Source organism: Engystomops pustulosus, chromosome 3 (assembly GCF_040894005.1).
Source record: "Engystomops pustulosus chromosome 3, aEngPut4.maternal, whole genome shotgun sequence".
Lineage (NCBI taxonomy): Eukaryota > Metazoa > Chordata > Amphibia > Anura > Leptodactylidae > Engystomops > Engystomops pustulosus.
This window is the reverse complement of record NC_092413.1, coordinates 33,666,211-33,689,702: the sequence shown is the minus strand read 5'-3', so window position 1 is coordinate 33,689,702 and position 23,492 is coordinate 33,666,211. Positions and strand designations below refer to the sequence as shown.

General features: G+C 40.9%; 1 protein-coding gene and 2 long non-coding RNA genes across 5 annotated transcripts in view; all 3 read left to right on the top strand.

The window, feature by feature from the left end:
• MACROD2 (mono-ADP ribosylhydrolase 2) overlaps positions 1-23,492 on the top strand; it is a 1,393,268-nt gene that overhangs the window by 651,210 nt on the left and 718,566 nt on the right. The window lies entirely within an intron of this gene.
• The window catches only part of LOC140120448 (uncharacterized), a 132,147-nt gene that overhangs the window by 9,613 nt on the left and 99,042 nt on the right, over positions 1-23,492 (top strand). The gene's annotated exons all lie outside the window — the stretch shown is intronic.
• Positions 15,161-21,894, top strand: LOC140121159 (uncharacterized). Its single transcript, XR_011854037.1, has 2 exons — positions 15,161-15,323; positions 21,313-21,894. It is a non-coding gene; the product is annotated as an uncharacterized lncRNA (long non-coding RNA).

The window sequence follows — 23,492 nt, the reverse complement described above, 5'->3', positions numbered from 1 at the left end:
TTAAAAAAAAATGTAATTAAAAAAACCCAAAAAAATGACAGTAAAGTAAAAATTTAACAGTTTAAAAAAAAGCGTTATGCCCCCAACCCCCCCCCCCCAAAAAAAAAATTTTGAATAAGTTTAGTGGTGTCAGGCATCAGCCAGGTCTATGAGGGAGGGGGTCCTGGGGGTGGAGTGCGGCGGCCAGTGTCAGCTCTGGCCCTCTTTGTGGGCGGGGTCTGGGGCTCAGTGTCAGCGCAGGGCCGCTCTTTGGGTGGTGGTGGTGGGGGGTCTGGGGCCAGCGTCAGCCCTGGCCCGCTCTGTGGGTGGAGGGTTCTTGGGCCGGCGTCAGCTCTGGCCCGCTCTGTGGGTGATGGTAGGGGTCTGGGCCAGCGTCAGCTCTGGCCCACTTTATGGGTGGAGGGGTCTTGGGGGGGCGTCAGATCTGGCCCTCTCTGTGGGTGGGGTCTGGGGCGCAGCGTCAGCCTTGGGCAACTCTGTGGGTGGTTGGTGGTCTGGGGCCAGCGTCGGCCCCAAATAGTACTATAATTGTCCCAAGAAGCTACAAAAACGGGCTGTAACAAATTTTCTTCTATAAATAGACATCTATAATAATAATAATAATAATAATCTTTATTTATATAGCGCCATCATATTCCGTAGCGCTTTACAAATCATAGGGGACATATACAAATATAATAAGACATTACAGAGTACAAACATTCATATGGAACAAAAGTCTATTAACACTATATACGACTAGAAGTTATATATTTGTATTACTGAAAATTTCATACTCCTCCTCGGCTGAGATTACTCCTCAAAAATGGTGAGAGGAGTATTATTACCCTTATGGAAAAATGTTAGTGCGACCTCTGCTTATTCCAATGACAGCATAACATTTTGAAACTCCAATTGACATTGAAACTATTTTTTTTTTTTTTGGTCTGGAGTTAAAATTTTAAAATATACAGTTTAGACTTGCATACAAATTCAACTTAAGAACAAACTTAAGAACCTTTCCTGTACTTAACCTTGGGACTGCCTGTATAAGAGAAGGATATGTACATTATTTGATGGATGGGTGGATAAATAAAGTAACTGATGGAAGCATAAATAGTTATAGACATAGTTGGGCCGTGCGCCAGATTTATCATGCAAAGTCCGAGAGAAGTGTGTCTATGATAAAGGTCCACCAAAAAAAAGTTGGTGCAGTCTGTTGGAGCTGTGCAGGATGTGCCAGATTCATAAAGAAATGAATGTGGCGCAAAAAAAAAAAATCCTGGATCTGGCGCCCCCTGCGCTATGCACAGGAAAACTGCATTTAGTGCAGATTGCACTACTCTTAGTAAACATGCCCCATTGTATATAGATATATGTGAGATACAATACATGGAGATATTGTAGATATATATGAGATTGATGGATAGATAGACTGGTATGAATGAAAAGGATGATCTATAAATAGATGGATACATTGACAAGAATGTTTGCTCTGATTTATTTCACATTTTGCCTCTTCGGCATTTTTCTTCTTCTTTTCTTCCTTAGATAGAAATCAATAATGGATATAATGTGCCCACTTCTTTCTTTAATGGATTAAGCAGCATTTTTTGTTTCCGTTTTTGCAAACTGTTAGATTTCAGATCGCAGCTACCGCTAGATATGATAAATGGGGTTAGACAACGTAACAGGTAGCAAAATATTAGAAGTCTTTAACTACCTTTGGTGTTATATGCAGTTATTCCCTCGAGAGGGCTTTTAAAAGCTGGCTCTGAGTCTATTACAGTTTTTCTAGCAATATCACTGACTATATTTTTTACATGTAAACATTGCATAATTTCTCTTTTTTTAAGTGTAGATTTTATTGTAGCGCTCTGAGCCAGAATTATCATTTAGTGTTAAATTTTTTGATAAATCTTGTCCAGTGTTAGGCTGGATTCACACCACCATGACTGGTGCTCGACAGTACTTTTATGTTATTTATACCTGTAAAAGATATACCATCCACGTCGCTCTTTTTGCCATGATAAATAACTGTTGCACCACGCAGACTAAACGTGTATCTGTACAATTTCGAGGTAACAGATGGTAAACGGAAGGACTTCCGATTACGATCAGTTTATCAGTTTAAGGTGCCGATGGTACGATCCGGTAGGCAATATGTCAAGCGGTTGTGGGATCTTGACCTAACTCAGCTCTTTATACCGTTAAGGCTCCTTTCAGACATTCCGCCAGATGGAGAAGGGGAGGGGTGAGTGCCCCTCTACATTGGGAGCCATGGAGCCAAAGCATATTCTCTCTTTTTTCAGCCAATGGTACGATCCGGTAGGCAATATGTCCATTCAAATGGGTCGTGTACTATCTAGTAGGCAATACTGCTATTAAAATGAATTGGTACAATCCATTTAAGTGAATGTGGCCCTATGTTACCCGTATTATAACGGTATGGTACGGGTAGTACACAGCCATATTAAAATGTTTGTCTGAAAGGGGCCTTAGTGAGTATTAATCTGTTGAAGTATGCGGAGAGTTTAGAGTTTCATAATATAGAGACCAATCTCTACTGCCTTATATCAAAACCTGCATGGACTACTTTGTCCTTTCATAAAGCCATAGATAACATAAGAAACCTGACCATGGGCCGGGTGCATCTACTAAAAGTTAGAGGGGTTTTAAAAAGGGGTTTAAAAATAATGGGGAGGTTACCCTGCTCTAGCACTAAGTTCCTACATCTAGGTGATTCCCAGCACTACCGGCCAATCTGAAAATGTGTGTGTGTGGGAGGGGGAGGGTAGAATTTAAAGTAGTCACTTGTTCTATGTCACTGGGTCCCATTGAGACCACTGATTGGCCACAAAGTGTCCGTAACCCCCTTCTCAGGGGTAATAAGCAGACCATGACACAGAGTCAAAGCAAGAAAATACACATCTTTCCTGCTAGAAAATGTCTTCAATGTATTTTACTTAATCCCACCAACCCAAGGGTTAAACATTAGAAGTAGCGCTTTTTTCCCAGCAGCACACCTGTCCCTGTAAAACTGACATTTTATAGTACAGCGCTGCTGAGTTTTCCATGCCAATATTAAAGCCATGCACTGCTAATTTTAAATTGTAAAGCGTAATATGGCTGTGGAAATCTCATTTTAGCAGTTTGGAATTAAAGTAGATTGATAATTGCATTTTCTCTTTATAGACCTACAGTGCCATTGCAGAAAATGGAGACAGCTGTCATGTTCCGACTTTGAGCTTAGAGAAAAAATAAAAAAACCTAGAAAAACTACAGGATAAACACATTGTATCCACGAAAAAAAAGTCGGAAACGTTTCCATTGTTCCCATTTAATTGTCGCACTGTTTACAAGATTTCTATCCCGCTAATTAGTTCCTTTATGCTTCAAAAATTCCCCCTCAACGGCGAAGCCTTTCTAATTATCAGCATATGATGAAAACCCGTTGCAATGCCAAGGTTGGTTACTGTTATTTTAAGCGATACATAGGGCACAATTGATTCTTTAACCTCCCCACTCAACGGTGTTGTTTGGGGGGGGGGTTTCTTAATGATCACTTACCTTTATTTGGGTTCTCCATCTAGGTGGAGGTGGCACCATTCTATAAATATAAATAATTCTATAAATAATAAATTATATAAATATGAAACCTCAGGGGTCTTCAAGAGTTAGGAATTGTAAAAACTTTAGGACCACTGTGTAGTAATGAGTGGACCTGTTAAAACTCAGGTTCAGACCAAATTTAAAAATATGACGGGGTACCAAACTTGGTCCGAAACTCTCTCCAGGCGTCATTGGGAGTGTCAACCACATGGCACCAGTAATTTAATTGCTGATGGCCTTTAAGTAGTTAACACTCGCGATTGGTGCTTTTCACGAGAGTCCTCAGCAAATCTGCAAGAAATCCACTAGATTTTGTTCAATTTTACTGCACAGGATTTGTCGTTTTGCTGTTTACCTGATCCAAATCACGGTGTTACTGGTGGGGGTGAGCCCGAATGCTGATCCCTTAACTTATGTGAAATCCTGGTCCGGGGACCCTAACCCACCATGTTTAGGTCCGTCCCAACCTAAGCTATGGCCAGATTAATATTTTTTATGTATGTAGCCTCTAAGAAGGCTCTTTAAATTTCTCTAGTTGGTCTTATCGTATGTAAGTCATATCACTGTATTCTGATTTTAATGTATTCCTTGGCCACAATAATTCCCCAACACAACACGCTGGTTATGAAATCAAAGGTGCAACAATTAAAACGTAATAAAATGCCCCTTTAAGCTACGAGTGAACTAAATCTAAAAGCTCCAGATGATTAAAAAAAGTGATTCCACTATGTTTTATATAACCTCTGCCTGTAAATTATATGGGGGATTTATGCACAGTGAATCTTTCATAGAGGCCAGGAATTAGCTGTACTGCAAGGTTAAGCACACATTTAATTAAAACGGCAACGCTCATATATAGAAATAGATTAAATGTATTATAATGAGTAGAAAAAGTCACCGTGTACCCAAGATCGTGTTGGAAATGATGGAATCTGAGTGTGCAATGCTGAATATTGTGAGCCGGGTATTACTCATCAGTATTACAATATTCTAAAAGTGTAGTCAAAGGGGTTTTGCGGGCAAAAAATATAAGATATTGGTTGAATAGATTTTAAATATCACATAGGTAGGGCCCTGACACCTGGTACCCCCACAATCATCTGCTTAAAGCAGTTTGGAATTGTAAGCAGATAGCTCCCTCTACTGTGTTGTGACTGAACCATGTCATTGCAGCTTAGCTTCCATTTAAATAAATGGAAAATCTGCAGTAACCTGGCCTGACCACTGCAGAGGTAAATATGAGTGTCTGCTCCATTCCATAGAATAGCTGATCTGGAGGAACGCTGGGAATTGGACCTCCACCAATCTGATATTGAGAACCTAGTCTATGGATTTGATATCGATATTTTTGAACAGTTTTTAAACAGTTTTCGGTAATGGGAGTGGACCACCGCCCTTGTTCTCAATTAATTAATGGAGCAACACTCAGTTGGACTGAGCGCATGAATGCCCCATAATTTGTATTGTATGGAGGCCGGAGCAGCTGTGCCAAGAAAGGGTCGCGTGCGGCACAATAGTGGTGCAGACATTTCTTAAATACCTCTGAAAGCCGATTTCCTGTGCACAGTCCGACAAAAGTGTGGCTCACATCCCTAAGTAAATGTGCCCCATTGAATCAATTCAGTAATTCTGGGTTTGCTTCGGGAACTGTCCCAAAGGCATAGATGTGGATTGTCTTTAGAGTAAATTCACATTTGCATTGGAGACTCTCTTACTTGCAAAGTCTATAGTTTTATGTACAACCTTTATACAGGCATCTACAAGTAAAAGTTTCTCCACAAAAAGTTTTTCTCAGTAGTGGCACTAGCTGGGAGTCCTATTCAATGCTTTCTCTACTCCGTTTAAAGTCACTTGACCAAATATGAATGTTGGATAATGAAGGAGCACAATTTTGATAAACAGCCACAATCTCTTTGTGGATGATGTTTTGGGGTTTTTGGAGGAATTTTATAACCGCACGATGCTTGATTTTTCACCAAGGATAGCTAAAATTGAAATGATAATAAAGAATTGAGAATGTGTATTTATACCCTTAGGGCGGATTATTTGCCAATGAAATAATTTGAAAAACCTTCATTTTTACTAAATCGCCCCAATACCGAGAATACTTTGAACTCCCCTCATAAATAATAGCAAAGAATGCATCATTTTTGTTCCCATCATGGTGATGTACATCTCAAGGAACTCTTCTACACATCATCTGGGTCTACCGGCCACCATTGATGTCTTTCATATGGATAATTTGGCTCTTTGTCTCTTCTAAGATTCTTCCAGTATCTTCCAGAACAGGTAACCAGAAATGACAACCCTCAGACCTGCTGTTTTTTTTTTCTGTTTTTAACATAGAATGTGTGGAAATATAAAGATACATTATTAGTCGATCGGACCCTGGTGGTTCTTAGTGGTGTTGTGTAAATTTCAAGGAGTAATGCCCATTGTGTTGCTGTTCTACCATTGAAATACAACAAATCAGAAAAGGAAATGTTCTGACCCACAGATTCCAACAATTGTTGGTTTAATTTGACTCGTCGCCATCACAGGGATCAGCTTTCAGTAAAACAGCAGGATGCTTAGCGATTTCACAGCCCACTACATTCAATTTGCTCAATTCAACACAGCAACAATACAAAATCACTTAGGCACACTTCAAAAACAAACACAACCCTCAAAGACAAATCAGTCTGTGCAGAATTTTACTCCATGAAGGTGAATGGGCACTTTTCCACTATCTATGTAATACAATGTCTGCAAGAAATGTAGGCATTATTATAAGTTGTGGATTAATTCACTTTTTTTTTTAACTCTCCACAACTATTCCTTATCGAGGGATTCATGTACTGCTGTTGCTTTTTGGGTTAAACAGTAAAATTTTGGCTTAGACTCCAAACATTATTTACAGTATTATTTAAATCCCCTCTCTTATTCTTACCTGTTGGTAATGGCACAGTAGTCAATTCACTCAATCACTCTACAGGGTGAGTCTGAATTTCCAGGAGACATTTTATTTCAGAAAGCAAAAGAGGTATTAAAAATCTGTGTGATGTATATTTATCAGTACATAATTTATCATTTATCATCTGCTAGATAGCAACAGCTTCCTTCTCCTTCCTTTTTCTCTTCCTCTTCCTCTGCTTCCTCTTTTTCTTTTCCTTTTCTTCTTCCTCCTCCTCCTCTTCTTCCTACTTATCCTCCTCCTCTTCTTCCTACTCATCCTCCTCCTCTTCTTCCTACTCCTCCTCCTCCTCCTCCTCCTCCTCTTCTTCATACTCCACCTCTTCCTACTCTTCCTCTTCTTCCCCCTCTTCTTTTCCCTCCTCCTACTCCTCTTCTTCCTATTCTTCTTTCTCCCCCCCCCTCATCTTCTTCTTTCTCCTCCACTCCCTCCTCTTTTTCCCCATCTGCTTTTTTTTTAACAGATGCCCCAAATCCAATACAAAACCATTGACAGTAAGTGGGCTTACTGAGGGAGACCAACTATTCTCACACTACTGAATATTGACCTTAAACGTCCAGGATCCCAGAAAGCAATAATTTATGTCCTTTCTTGTTTAAGATGTTGACCATTTATAAACATAATGCACTACAATTAGAATGCAATGGCAGGTCTATGTTTTTTACATCCAGTATCTATGGTGCATCCTCATCCTTATGGCATCTTAAGTAACATTATAGAACCTCTAGTATATTATAAAGCAATTTGTTTTATTTAAGTTTAGATTCCACAACAAAAGTCCAAAATCTCGCAGAAGTCCCTTTAAGTAACAGTATGTGGTCCCTCCGCTAATTATTTTAACCACTGCCAGTCAGTTTCTAAGTAGTTCTATATAGTAACAGAGGGTAGAAGCAATTAGTTAAGTCATAAAAGTTTTTATGTTCAGTGCAGTCTCTTTACAGCAGACATTATACAGGTCCAACAATTGCAAAGGGACCAATATTCATACACTTACCTCAATGTCATCAGAATTTTTGGCCCAATGGTCTTGTTCACATGTATGTGGTTTATAGCCATGTTCTATTCCATGTGCCATAAATAGTGGTGTATTGGGACTGCAGAATCGGTACATCCTGGATTCCATCTTATTCTGAGTTAAATAGAAAGCTTTAATGAAAATGTTTCGTTTTAGCAGCCAAAGGGGTTTGATACTGTATCAGAAATATGTTTTATGGCCACCAGAGGTTCTAAAATGATCAGAAATATATGGAACTGTGACACCTCCTAGCATCTATGTTCTATCAGCAATGACATACATTGAAGAGAGGGCGAAGTCCATAGGTCTTCATTATGATGCTGGGGACTGCAACCCAAGCCAGAATACCCTAAAGTTTGTTATCCACTCCTAGGAGTCCTGTACTTGTCAACAAGGATCAACTAGAACTGCTCTCATAGTTTATATGGTTGAAAAAAGACACTTGTCCATCAAGTTCAACCAAGGAAGGGAAGGGATTGGATGAGGAAGGGATTTATGGGAAACAATTCTATATAACATAACCATCAATGTTATTTAGGTTTAAAAAGGCATCTAGACCCTTCTTGAAGCTCTCTGCTGTCCCTGCTGTGACCAGCGCCTGAGGCAGGCTATTCCAGAGATTGACCGTTCTCATAGTAAAAAAGCCCTGTCGCCTCCGGCGATTAAACCTTGATTTCTCTAAACGGAGACAGTGCCCCCTCGTCTTTTGATTTGATTTTATCTGGAACAACTTACCACCATATTTTTTGTATGGACCATTCATATATTTAAATAAATTAATCATGTCCCCTTGTAGTCGTCTCTTTTCCAGACTAAATAAATCTAGTTGTTTTAATCTTTCTTCATAACTAAGACCCTCCATACCCCTTATCATTTTTGTGGCTCTACGTTGAACCCTCTCCAGCTCCAGGGCATCCTTTTTATGGACCGGTGCCCAGAACTGGACAGCATATTCCAGGTGAGGCCGAACCAATGCCTTGTATAGTGGTAATATTACATCCCTATCACGAGAGTCCATACCACTTTTGATACATGACAATATCCTACTAGCTTTAGAGGCAGCTGCTTGACATTTCATGCTGTTACTCAATTTATGATCTACTAGTACTCCCAGGTCCTTCTCAACAAGGGACTCTCCCAGATTTACTCCCCCAAGTACATATTTTGCCTTTGGATTATCGGCCCCCAGGTGCATAACCTTACATTTATCCACATTAAACCTCATTTGCCAAGTGGATGACCAAACATTCAGTTTGTCCAAGTCACCCTGCAGCCTGTGAACATCCTCCATAGACTGTATTACACTACACAGTTTGGTGTCATCTGCAAAAATAGACACAGTGCTATTAATTCCTACCTCTATATCATTAATAAATATATTAAATAGTAGTGGGCCAAGCACAGAACCCTGGGGTACACCACTCATAACTGGTGACCATTCCGAGTAGGAATCATTGACCACAACTCTCTGGATACGATCCTTTAGCCAGTTTGCAATCCAATTGCAAATGATTTCTGCCAAACCAATAGCCCTAATTTTACCCATTAGACGTCTATGAGGGACAGTGTCAAATGCCTTTGCGAAGTCCAAGAACACAATATCCACAGCTGCTCCTCTATCCAGGCACCTGCTCACCTCTTCATAGAAGCAGATGAGGTTAGTTTGACAACTTCTATTCTTAGTAAACCCATGCTGGCTGTCACTTATTATACTATTTGATGTCACATACTCCAGTATATAGTCTTTTACTAACCCTTCCAGTATTTTCCCCACAATGGAAGTTAAGCTTACAGGCCTGTAATTGCCTGGCGAAGTTCTAGAGACCTTTTTATATATTGGCACCACATTTGCCTTGCGCCAGTCACTTGGCACCACACCAGACATTACGGAATCCCTGAAGATGTTAGACAGCGGTACAGCAATAACAGAACTGAGTTCTTTAAGAACTCTGGGGTGTAACCCATCTGGTCCAGGAGCTTTGTACACATTGATTTTATTGAGCTTAGATTGGATCATGTCTACATTAAGCCAGTCTAGTATATCACAGGATCCATGACCCGCACTGGCACCACCCACGTCAGAAGTTCTTTCTTCTATCGTATAAACGGAGCTAAAAAACCTATTAAGTAACTCCGCCTTCTCTTGGTCTCCAGTCACCGATGCCCCATTTTCAGAGTAAAGGGGTCCAACCTGTTCTGACCCATTTTTTTTTGCGTTGATATACCTAAAAAATTTCTTGGGATTTGTTTTACTATCTTTAGCCACCTGTCTTTCATTTTGTATTTTGGCTGATTTGATTTCTTTTTTACAGATTTTGGTAAGTATTGAAAGCCTCAGGTGACCCGTCAGATTTATATTTTTTAAAGGCCCTCTTTTTCTCTTTAATTGCACTTTTAACTGTAGCTGTAAGCCACGCAGGGTGTAATCTAGCCCGTCTATACTTGTTACCTATTGGAATAAATTTAGAAGTATAAAAACCCAGGATAGATTTGAATTTCTCCCATTTAACATTTGTATCTTCATTTGACAGAATCTGATCCCAGTCAATATCCTGTATTGCAGCCCTGAATTTCTGGAAATTAGCCCGCTTAAAATTCAAAGTTTTCGATTTTCCCACCTGTTTCTGTTTTTTAAAGTTTAAGAGGAACATAATTATATTATGATCGCTGTTCCCAAGGGGTTCCCGGACACTGACATTTTGGATAATCTCCTCATTGTTAGAAATCACAAGGTCCAACAATGCGTCACCTCTTGTGGGATCTTCTACAAGCTGCAACATAAAATTATCCTGCAGAAAGTTGATAAAATGTCTCCCCTTCACAGATGAAGAAGAGCCCTGACCCCAGTGAATATTTGGAAAGTTAAAGTCTCCCATTATCACAACGGTCCCCCCCTGTGCAGCCCGCTCCATCTGTTTATATAGGTGACCCTCTATTTCCTCAGAGATGTTAGGGGGTCTATATATTACACCAAAAATAATTTTCTCAAAGCTCTCTTGGCTTTGAATTTCAACCCACAAAGTTTCAGCCTCCTCACACTCTTCTGAGACCACTGACTCATTCACAATCGCTTTTAAGTCTCTTCTGACATACAGACATACACCACCTCCCCTCCTATTTGCCCTGTCTTTCCGAAAGAGTGTAAAACCTTGAATATTAACACCCCAAGCATGCGATGCATCGAGCCATGTCTCTACTACACCAACAACATCTAACTGTTCCTCTAATATCAGGGCCTCAAGCTCGCCCATTTTGCCTGTGATACTTCTGGCATTTGTGAACATACAATTTAATTTTCCCTCTCCCTCTCCTACCCATTGCCCATGTCTGTCTTTATGATATGTTAGGACAGTGATGGTGAACCTTTTAGAGACCGAGTGCCCAAACTACAACCAAAATCCACTTATTTACCATGAAGTGCCAACATGGCATTTCAAGCAGTAACTTATTGCTACCAGTTCTTCAACATCATTCAATGGTATTGGCTCTCCTAAAGCCACCAATACAGTTGAAAGATGGTGGGCAAATAAGTTCAGACCATCATTGTAGCTTCTCTCCAGGAAGAATGGTGGGTACTGCAGGATGACCTCCAAAAATAATCACTTCTGTCAACACCTTCTCACTTTTTTCAAACAGCCAATGAAATGTCTCTTTAAAATAGCGCTGAGAGCAGCATCCCTTAAGTTGCTTGGGACTGCAGGAAGATTTGGTGGATTTGGTCCTGTTTGGTGAAATTGGGGGATGGCCTGAGTGCCCACAGAAAGGGCTCTGAGTGCCACCTCTGGCACCCGTGCCATAGGTTCGCCACCACTGTGTTAGGACATACCCAATTTGTGTAAATAGATACATGTTGTATAATAAATGTTCTATAAATAAATTTGTGAAAGCAGCACCTACACAGGAAAAGTCTAAAGTGTTACAGGATAAAAAAAATGAACATTATGTTAGTGTATATACACTCACTGGCCACTTTATTAGGTACACCTGTCCAACTGCTCGTTAACCCTTAATTTCTAATCAGCCAATCACATGGCGGCAACTCAATGCATTTAGGCATGTAGACATGGTCAAGACAATCTCCTCCAGTTCAAACCGAGCATCAGTATGGGGAAGAAAGGTGATTTGAGTGCCTTTGAACGTGGCATGGTTGTTGGTGCCAGAAGGGCTGGTCTGAGTATTTCAGAAACTGCTGATCTATTGGGATTTTCACGCACAACCATCTCTAGGGTTTACAGAGAATGGTCCGAAAAAGAACATCCAGTGAGCGGCAGTTCTGTGGGCGGAAATGCCTTGTTGATGCCAGAGGTCAGAGGAGAATGGGCAGACTGGTTCGAGCTGATAGAAAGGCAACAGTGACTCAAATCGCCACCCGTTACAACCAAGGTAGGCAGAAGAGCATCTCTGAACGCACAGTACGTCGAACTTTGAGGCAGATGGGCTACAGCAGCAGAAGACCACACCGGGTGCCACTCCTTTCAGCTAAGAACAGGAAACTGAGGCTACAATTTGCACAAGCTCATCGAAATTGGACAGTAGAAGATTGGAAAAACGTTGCCTGCTCTGATGAGTTTCGATTTCTGCTGCGACATTCGGATGGTAGGGTGAGAATTTGGCGTCAACAACATGAAAGCATGGATCCATCCTGCCTTGTATCAACGGTTCAGGCTGGTGGTGGTGGTGTCATGGTGTGGGGAATGTTTTCTTGGCACTCTTTGGGCCCCTTGGTACCAATTGAGCATCGTTGCAACCCCACAGCCTACCTGAGTATTGTTGCTGACCATGTCCATCCCTTTATGACCACAATGTACCCAACATCTGATGGCTTCTTTCAGCAGGATAATGCGCCATGTCATAAAGCTGGAATCATCTCAGACTGGTTTCTTGAACATGACAATGAGTTCACTGTACTCAAATGGCCTCCACAGTCACCAGATCTCAATCCAATAGAGCATCTTTGGGATGTGGTGGAACGGGAGATTCGCATCATGGATGTGCAGCCGACAAATCTGCGGCAACTGTGTGATGCCATCATGTCAATATGGACCAAAATCTCTGAGGAATGCTTCCAGCACCTTGTTGAATCTATGCCACGAAGAATTGAGGCAGTTCTGAAGGAAAAAGGGGGTCCAACCCATTACTAGCATGGTGTACCTAATAAAGTGGACGGTGAGTGTGTGTATGTGTATATATATGTATATATATATATATATATGTTGTAGGGGTTCAGCTCAAACGTGGGGGTCGGCAATGACAAAGCTCTCTTGGACAGCAGGATTAAAGTTGAAACTGTGCATTTATTCCAGCAAAAAAAAACAGCAGTAACAAATAAAACATCAAATAAAAATCCTTGCCTGTCCGGCTCTAACTAAACACTTGGCGGCCCTCACTAGCCACTGGAGGGCTTCTCCCTGCCAGCATGAAACATACGTTCAGTAACCCTGTGTCACTCACGTGTGGCTCTCACACAGTCCAGCCTCTGTGTCTCCAGGTAGAGAGCGACGTCTGACTGCTCCACACCCTTCTTTAAGGGGTTGCACACCTGGTGCATTGTTAGACCCATTAGAATCTGGAAGCTTTGGTCTGGAGCAGTGATCACACTTCTGTCTCCACTCCAGCAATTAGAGTCCTGTACCAGGTCTTCCAAGAGACCAACACATGGAAAACAGCTTCCTTTTTGTCGTAATTCACACTGTGGTCGCTGTAATACAAATGAACACTCATTTTTTCTCCAATTCAATAGTGACTTTGTCACAATGTATGTATGTATGTATATATATATATATATATATATATATATATATATATATATATATATATATATATATATATATATATATATATATGATTTGAACTGTTCCTCATGTTAACAGCTCCTACTAAATCTGCACTAAATCAACAAAAATTCCAGTCTAAAATTGACGATTCTTATAGTATCAAACAACTAATTATTCTAATACTAATTATTCGGAGTGCAAAATTTATATCTGACCCTTCAATGTATTTTTTAGTCTTGGGCGCTTAGTTGTTATTTTGTACTGTACTTAACCTTTTTTTTTAACAACTCAAGTAGAAGTCAGTATTTTTATGTGTAAGTAGTTACTGGATAAAGCAGCACCCTCAAACCAACCCCTATTGTGGCCATTTATGGGTCGATAAAACTTTTTTGAACAAATTATTATCAGACAAATAAAAACAATGGTACTCAGATTGGCCAATTTGCATATTTGGGCAAGTTACATCACATAAATGAGTACCGTATATACTTGTTTATAAGCTGAGTTTTTCAGCAGAAAAAATGTGCTGAAAAACCTCTCCTCTGGTTATACACGAGTCAATAAAAAAAATACACTTACATACTCACCTTCCGATGCCATTGATGCTTCCTGATGCTCGGTGCGGCTCCCCTTCTCTGCGATGTTCCGTTCCTCGCGGCTCCTCTTCTGTCTTCTGCCTGCTTTTACAGCTGGCAGAGATGTGGCAATGCGCTCTGCCGGCCAGAGCATACTATGACGTCATCAGCGGCTGCACCATAGTGTGCCGGCCTGCAGTGCACACGGCTGCATCTCTGCTGGCTGTTACAGCAGACAGTAGACACAAGAGGAACTGCGGGGAGCAGAGCATCACAGAGAAGACAGAAGAGGAGTATTGGGCAACCGTGCCGAACACCGAAGGTGAGTATTTAAGTTTATTTTTAAGTGCTCGGCAAACTGGGGGCTGGCTAATAAAGGGGGCTGGCTGTATATTAAAGTGGGCTGGCTGTTTTTTTTTCTAAAGGGGGCTGGCTGTATACTACTGGGGGCTAGCTGGCTACATACTGGGAGGCTGTGATCAATGCATTTCCCACCCTCGGCTTATACTAGAGTCAATAGGTTTTTCCAGTTTTTGGTGGTAAAAGGTCCTCTGCTTATACTCCGGTTGGCTTATGCCCGAGTATATGTGGTATATTATTGTGGCCATTTACTTTTGAGCTTTTGTGTGACTATCTCACCCTCAAGTTTCCTGCTTGACTAAGGCCAGCTGCACATGACCATGATGGACTAACCGGAGTGTAGAGACTTGCACTCCATTTATCATAGTTATATATCTACCCTACCAGACTATATGCAACCATATGCACTGTGATCAGTCCATGAAATCTAGCCAGCCCACAGTCTGTTTTTCACGGACTGGCCACTCACATGTCCTGCTGGTCTGTTTTGGACAATCCTTTGCAGCCTATATAGTAACTCATTGAAATGGTTAAGTCTAGTCAAAAAGAGCATGTGTAAAGTACACAATTATATGAAACCCAACCAAAGCGTTTATCGTTTATATTTGGTTACATTGTGCCCTATAAAGGGAAGACTTTTGTAGCTTCATTCCAGTTACCATTCACTGTGGATTTATTTACTTGTGATCGGAAGCTTTCTATATACCAGCTGATGCAAATAACGTTTGTTACGTGGCTTTTTAGAATGTTTTATGTCTGTTGTAAAATCCAGAAACGGTATTTATAAAGCGTCATTGTCATTGAAATGCTGATCTCTCCAAAGCAAGGGAACGACTGAGCGCCTTTGGTAATGACCACACAGTCACACACCAGTACATTCTCCCAATGTGATTCCACAGCAAAATAGAAAGAAAAAACAAAGGTAACATTTGGTTGATTATTGACTCGCTGCTATAAATAAGCTTTTCCAGCAGAAAAGAAAGTGGAATCAAAACAAATTGTATTTCGGGTCAGAAAAGTAGATCATTCAGCAAGAAGAAAATGTGAATATATTGGTAAGCAGATTTTGGGCTGAGATTTTCTATTTTGTTTACATTTACATAACTCCCTACGCGATGACTGTAAAATGAAATTGCCTCTGGCACAAGTGCAGTCCCCGGAGACAAGTGTCAGGTACTCTTTGAAGAAGCGCAGAGTCTCCTGGGTTGTTACCATTTTTGGCATCTTGTTTTCTTTTCATATTATTTACCTAGTAATTTTAGGTGCAGATTTGTGTTTTTCTATTTTTGGAAAGACATTTAACTGATGGTCATCTGATATGCAGCCCTTACACTGCTAAAGAAAAATCTAGAACAGTCTTGACAGTATTTATGTCTGTGTCTTTCACAATTCTGTCACCAGATTTTACCCTACTAAACTACTAGCCTCCCTTGACTGCTGAAACCCGTACTATCACACTCACTAACTGATTGAGGGGAGAGTCTATCACGGGCACTGCCACTCCATTCAATATAATGGGAGTGTAGAAAATTACCAAGGTAAAATATTATAGATTGAGCCGACTTCTTGCAGAAAAGAAGAAAAAAAGTATATGGCTTCCTCTTTTTGCCATTAATAACTAAATACAGGAGTTCGACATTAGAGGGGTGTAAAGGATGTTTTCAATCCTCGGCCCATGACCCTGAAGTTTGGGTTGTACGAACTATAATCGCCTATTCACAACAAGCTCATTGGTGAGGGTCCAAGGTCTGAGACAATAATGAGAATGGGACTCCGAGAAATGGAACTTCAAGTTCAACATGTGTCCAGCTTTTCTGTTCAGTTGTATGGGAGCGTTGTGAATTGTGGAGCACAAAGCCTGCATGGACAATTAATGGGGATAGCTACCAGTTGCGTAACTTGAAGCTGATGGGCCCCAGTGCAAAGTCTATACCAGGCCCCCGACTATAATGTATGGTTTATAGTACTAGGCTTCTCACAGGGGAAAGTGACACCTTATGGGCCCCCAAACACTCTCTGTGCTGGTCAGTTTCCCACAATTGAATTGAACTGCAGAGGCGCATGTCCCACCGCACCACACATTAGTGAGAATGGGATCCCTGTTCCCCATACTGCTGGAGAGGTCCCATTTCATGACTGTGGGGGACTCTCCACGATCAACCTTTTTTTTTTTATCTACTAATTTAAATTGTAGGTACAATCCCTTTAAGGCACTCATAAGATTTTTTTTTTACCATATGAAGAAACTAGTACTATAAATAATATGTTTAAAGGAGAGGACACCGATTTTATATGAGGACCCCACAGCTTCCTGACTTCATATGATCTACAAAATAAAAATTGACTCCAGTGTACAAAAAAACAAAAGAAAATATGTCCCGGTAGACTAAGTAACAAACCTTTCGTTTTTAGTCAATTACCACAGTCCTTTTCTTTTACATTTAACCCCATTATATCTGACCCCGGCCGCCATAAAACTCTGCAGTTCACTATAGGAAGTAGGTTCAGACGTCTCTACAAGCATTTCTCTGAGAGATATATGTTCTTGTGAGCCCTTGACCAAGTCATGCAGCCATCAAAGCTTCAATTTATCAGACGTCTCTCTCTCAGACAGAGGAAAAACAGCTCCTTGGGAAAAAGAATGTATTAATGAAGAAACCCCTGCTCCGTGACCTCGGCAGACATGAGAGTGGGACATGAAATATAGCGGCTTAATGAGAAGTGAATGGAGTGACCATTGATGAGAGCAATGCCACCCGGCCTGGCTTGCCACTGCTCGCCCCCTCAAGGAAAAACCAAATAAAAAAAAAAAGTTAATCTGGAGTAAAACAGGAGGACCGGAGGGTCTGCGGGATTAACTCTGTTGTGCAAACTCTTCTTGGTTATATTTGATTCCGCTAATGATCATTTGTAGAAAAGCATAAAAAAAGCTCCAAGCTGTTTTACAATGAGGTAATTGCTTCCAAAGACGACTTGTGTTTCTTTTATTGCTTAAGCAGCCAGAGAAACAAAGCGTTTAAGGATTAAGGCAAATTTTTCTTTGTGTAATTTTCTTTTTTTTGACATAAGATATTTCCAGATTCCTTTCTTCACAATCTTTTTAATTTGCCAATCATAGCCCTGTAAACGCGTCACTTGGAGACAATGAAATTATTTCATTTCTTTTTTTCTTTTACAACTTGTTGTCATTTTGTATTTAGATTGCTTTTTTTAAAGGCGTTCTTCCATTGTTTCCAAGTTTTTTTTCTTTTGACAAACACACACAATACACAGAGGTTGATTTCTTTTTATTCTTATACCCATCTCCTTGACATTCAGCATACAGTATATATACAGTTTGATTACATTGGTAAATCTCAGTGGCCTGCTGACATTTTGGCCCCTTCTAGTAGATTATATTTTAAAGGGGTTGGAGCAAGTAATATTGTTATTATCCTTATTAACAAGAAAGGGGCTCAAAACCTGATTGGTGGTGGTCCGACTGCTGAGACATTCACTGGTCCATGAGAATGGGGGTGTAGTTCTCACTAATTGATGGGGCTACAGATATAGCACGGGTTCTACCACTCCATTCAATATTAAGGTTAAGTCAGAAATTGCCAAGCACCGAACTGTTTAGAACAGGACACCACCACTTGGGTCTCCACTAATCAGATTGTTCTCTCCTGTCCTGTGGATTGTATAAGTCGTATCAGTGATCAGAAGCTATTTGTGTATGCAAAGCCATAGAGCGGAAGTTAGCAGTCATTAATACTCAAAAGAGTAGCGATACAAATAAAAGTATGGAAAAAATTATTATATAATATAATTTATTTCTAAAAAACTGCCCAAACTGCTTAACCCATTCTGCTCTATAAGATATTGCCTGCTGATTGGACACTATTTACATTCTGCTCAGATTCTCCTGCTCTATAACATGCTGCCTGCAGATAGGACATTATATACAATCTGTTCAGTTCCTCCTGCTCTATAACATGTTGCCTGTTAACTGAGTTTTCCATGTGACATGTTCCACATTTTGTATGTAAGCACATTATGGTGAATGTATCACATCATTCACCGTATTCTATTTTCAAAATGTCCCTCTCACTCTTAGGATACTAGCAGGGGCATAGCTACAGCGGTAGCAGCCATAGCGACCGCTATGGGGCCCACAGTGTCAGGGGGCCCTGGTATCTGATCTGACACACTAAAGACTGGTGAATGTGCATGGGAATTTAGATAAGAAATGTCAGCGGAGAGAATGGCAGGACAAGGAATCTCTGTTTTCTAGCTTTCTGTTGTCTACTTCTACCATTTGATCTGCAATTACTGAGAAAGGTATGTGCCCTCAACCTCCCTTAAATAAGAAGACTGCCTGGTGAAGGGGGCCCCATTCTGAATTCTGTTATGGGGCCCAGCCTCTAATAGTTACGCTCCTGGGTACTAGTAAATAATTGACATATTAATTGCCATAATGCCTACACTTTTTGACTTTTAGGCCTGTTCCAAACTAACGAGTGTGATGCGATGAACTCGCATCACACTCGCAACGTGTTCTGCCCGCATCTCCCTGCCCGAACGCTGCAAACCGGAACTGAACTCAGCATGTCAGTTAATTTCCGGTTTGCAGCGTTGGGGCCTGGGAGATGCAGGAAGCACATGTTGTGAGTGTGATGTGTGTTGTGAGCTCATCGCATCACACTCGCAAGTGTGGAACGGGTCTTAGCCTTCCTTCCGTTGGCCCACTTTTTTTGTTCTGTTCTTCCTATTTGTTTAAAAGTTTAAAGGGGTATTCCGGGAATATGAACGTCTGACACAAAAACCCATGATGATATAAATGAATACAACAATACTCAATGTCATTAGTCACAAAAAGAGCTTAAATAATTTGATTTTATGATTTACAAAATTTATGGCCTCTCTTAAGTAGGTGGAGTTATCACTAAGATGGCCGCCACTGGAAACTACAAGTTCCATGATCCTTTAGTTCTCAGTAACTCCTCCTACCTCTCAGGCTCTGCTAACAGTGATGATGTAACAGGTTTTCTTGCTCTGTTACCATAGTAATGATGTGTAACTGCCATCACCAAAACACCGGCCATACTGGATGCACTGCAATCAACCAACTACAGCCAAACATAGTGGTGATCACATGACCTGCCCAGGCAGGTACAGGACATGTGATGTGGACATGTGACCAGCAGCCATCTTCTATCCTGCAACAGACCGCGCGGAGGAAATTAACGGACTGATTAAAGGGCCAGTAGCATTTTAATTCTTCATCACTGTGTATGTCACCAGCATTTTCTGCTAAGGGGAGCAAAATTTCAAATAACAACTAATTACACATTAGCTTATATTTTGAGTGCCCACTTGTATATGAATTATGCTGATTCCTGGAATACCCCTTTAAGTGAAGGAAGCAAAGCTGAATTCACCCAGAATTTCCGATAACCTTTTGCAGGATAGGCAAGGCTCACATCTGTGTTCAGCAGCTTTATTTATACCTGAAAAAATCCCTCCCCCCCAAAAAAAACAACCATTCACCTTCCATATTATGTTTCTGTCAAGCCTTTTTAAAACAAAGAATATAACAAAACCCATAATGAAGTGAACTGTTCCATAATTTTTCTTTGGTAACTTTCATGAACTGAACAATTATCTGATGTAGTAGTAGCTAATGTCCCATAGATATTTACTGACAGTGGAAAACTATACTCAAAGCATGTCTCCCCTCTATACACAGGGGCGTAACTGAATGTCAATCATTATTTATCATGCGCTGAATGATTAGCCCATTAGCGCATTCACCTACCCCCCCACCCCCCACCCCAGAGGAGCAGGGAGCATAGGTTATTTATTTTTTATGTTATACACTAGCATTTGCGATTATTTCAGGGCATTAACGCTTTAACATTAGAAATTTATGAGTGTATAAATGTGTGATTTTACAAAAATTTATACAAGTTTTTTTAAGAGAAAAGGGGGCCCAGCTTCTCTTAGTTACACCCCTGTCTATACATCTGGGCCAAATCATTTTCCTGGTGTAAATTTGTAAAGTCCACATTAACGCTCATTATCTTAGAGTTTACCAAGAATGGTCAAGACATGTAGGCATATCTTTATCAAGCATATACCTGCAGATTCAGATTAACTGCAATGACATTAATGGGGTCCAGCAGGGTTTTGATATCAGGACTCCAAGATGTCAATGCAGATTGTACTTAAAGGGAAACACTGTTGGATACTGTGAACAATAGTGTGAACTTATATATATATATATGTAAAGCTGCAATACCATACTGTTACACTCCATGGGCCTTGTATGGGTTCAGTGGATTATGTTTCACTCTTATCATTTTACCGTAATTTTTACAATTCTCTTTTACTGTATGTTTTATTTTTATAATTTAGTATCATAAACACTTATGACACAATACATTTGCGTATTTTTCCCAGATGTGCGAACCACAGATTTCCATAGAAGTCACTTGCTCCACAGAAAACACATGTAATCTATGTAGTGTGGGGAAACCTGGAATTTTTGTAAACTAGTTATTGGCAACCAAAAATTCTGACACTGACTGAAAATGTACGCGTTTTTTGTAGCCATAAAACGGATGCGTCTGTCTGAATGAGCAGTTTACGTTTTGTGCCCATTAACCATTTATACCAAGTATACATTAATCATCCATGCAGACCAGTGTGGGGGTTTGGTACCTGTACAAGTGCATAATATGGTATCGCTGCCTAAGGACTGCATTTGTGCAGAAAATTGTGAAAATAGATGTACCGTATGTATTAGCTGCATTCCTGGATCCTGTCTATGCATAAGTGAAATATTAACCAGCAGTGACCCAGGGCCCATAACATAAAACAATTACAAGCCATAAGCTTAGGCTGCATTGTGTATTTCAAAAAGTTGAACAAAGCATCCGTCTGCTGCCATCTCTCTGCATCTACCTCTCCGAGCTGGACCAGCCTGCTCTTTCCATATGGCAGCCAGGTCACATTCATGCTGACTTCTGCACACTGTATTAATTTCCCTCTCTTCCATCTCAGCCACAGCGACTACTGATCTTATCGGAACGCGGGAGAGAAAATCGAGCAGTTGTGTCAGCAGTTCCCACTCCTCTCGAATACAGGTTTCAGGCTGCACTGCCAACCTTGTGTACTGCCCGCCCTTATATTGGCATCTGTTCATTTAGAAGTAACACTTACTTCCCTCTTTGAATGTATTTTTATACGCCACATTAAATCCTTTCAACCCTTCCCCCCGCTACTGTTTTTCTCTGTCTGGCAAGAGCACAGGACAATGGACGTTATACCGCAGTAAAGTAAAGACACACAGGGAGAAACTGGCTTTTTGACTGAGATGAAGAACCCAGATGACCCATCTTGAGGAATTAAGAGCCACCTGGTGGTTTGAAGACATGAAGAGACGTCATATGCAATTTCTTAAAATTAATTATCGTCAAAATGGGTTCGAAATTTTCAGATTAGCACCATTCCGAAAGTATGCAGAGGAATCAATCACTCAAGCTTTAGGAATGTAGCTCTGGGCTGTGTTCTGCACTTGTGGCAGGCTGCTGATGGAAACTTGGTCTATGCTGACTAATAAATGTCAGAAGTATTGAAAAGTTACCATAATTTTCTTTCAGTTTCTAATTACAAAGACTATGTAATTTTTATGCTCTCGTCGGAGGGAGACTTCCTTCATTGGTCACCGGTTCCTCATTACAAAGATGTATGGTTGAGGCTGCTCTATGTTACTGCTACGTCTGCTTCCCACGCAAGACCGGGTTGTTCTATCAGAAAATGTCCACGTCTGGACTGCATCTATGTACTGACAGCTGCTTCACAGTTTACATTATTGCTTGATGTTTAACTGGAAATTTACTTTCTTTGGTGTGAAGCCAGGCGAAGTCAGCCCCCGATGATCTAGTTGTAGCTAGGCTGGTAGGTCACGGCACATTTTTAGGAATGCCGATAGGATAAGTTGGACTTATAAGTCAAAGCAGGTGTTGGATAAACCTATATTTTGTCATAATTTTGTACAGTAGGTTCGACAGCAGATTGCTATCTGATATACTGTAAGGGCTAAATCCAAGTACATTACAAAATAATTTAATCGAATCATATTTGGCTGCAGTGGCGTAACTAGCAGTGGCCCGGCCCCATAGCAGGCTTCGGCATAGGGCCCCCCTTCCCACTTAAAAATTATACATATTTGTATACTCACACATGCAAGTTACAATTACACATTTATACACTTATGCACATATGCTCATATAGAGCTTATACACACACATACAGTGACATTTAAAAACACACAGCATATATACACACATACAGTATATGCATACACCATATACACATCACAGTCACTGCATATATACATTACATATATATTATATACATATTATGCAGTACAATGGGGCAGATTTACTTACCCGGTCCATTCGCGATCCAGCAGCGCGTTCTCTGCGGTGGATTCAGGATGGCCTGGATTCATTAAGGTGGCGCTGCTGCACTGAAAAGCATCGGAACGCCCTGGAGTTCACCGAGCCGGGCTGAGTGAAGGTAAGTGCAAGCTCCACGACAGATTTTTATTAAAAAATGCGGCCCCAATGGCCCCAATGACCCCCAATGTGCAGCATAATATAGATATAATGATGCACATCCTCCACTATTTAGTGTGTCAGGTCGACTGCTGGGACCCCTAGACACTGTGGGCCCCATAGCGGTTGCTATGGCTGCTACCACTGTAATTAAGCCCCTGTTTGGCTGGCGTGCCATAGTCAGTCAGTTAGTCCCAAGCCCCTGTATGTTCACAGAGGCAGTCACACAATCCCATCCACAGTCGCTCGCCTGCTACACCATTACATCTAATGCTGTAGTAGGTAAGTGAAAGCGAGGAGGCAAATATTTTTCTTGTTCCCACAGACACCCCCCCTGCCAGATGTGCTCTGCCTGTGTATAATGCAGGGGGCGTCTGATTTATTAAGAATGTGCCAGAAATCATGAATATGTCGCTTCCATGCACTGGCCCGACAGAGTTCACCAACTTTTTTCTGTTGTACCTTTAACATAGGGCGTGCGGCCGACTTTGCATGTTAAATACGGCACTCGGCCCGACTGAGCACTGGAACACCCCCTAATTTGTGTTGTGCAGCTGTGCCACAAAAGGGTCGCGTGCGACACAATAGTGGTGCGGACACCTCTTAAATACCTGTGCAAGA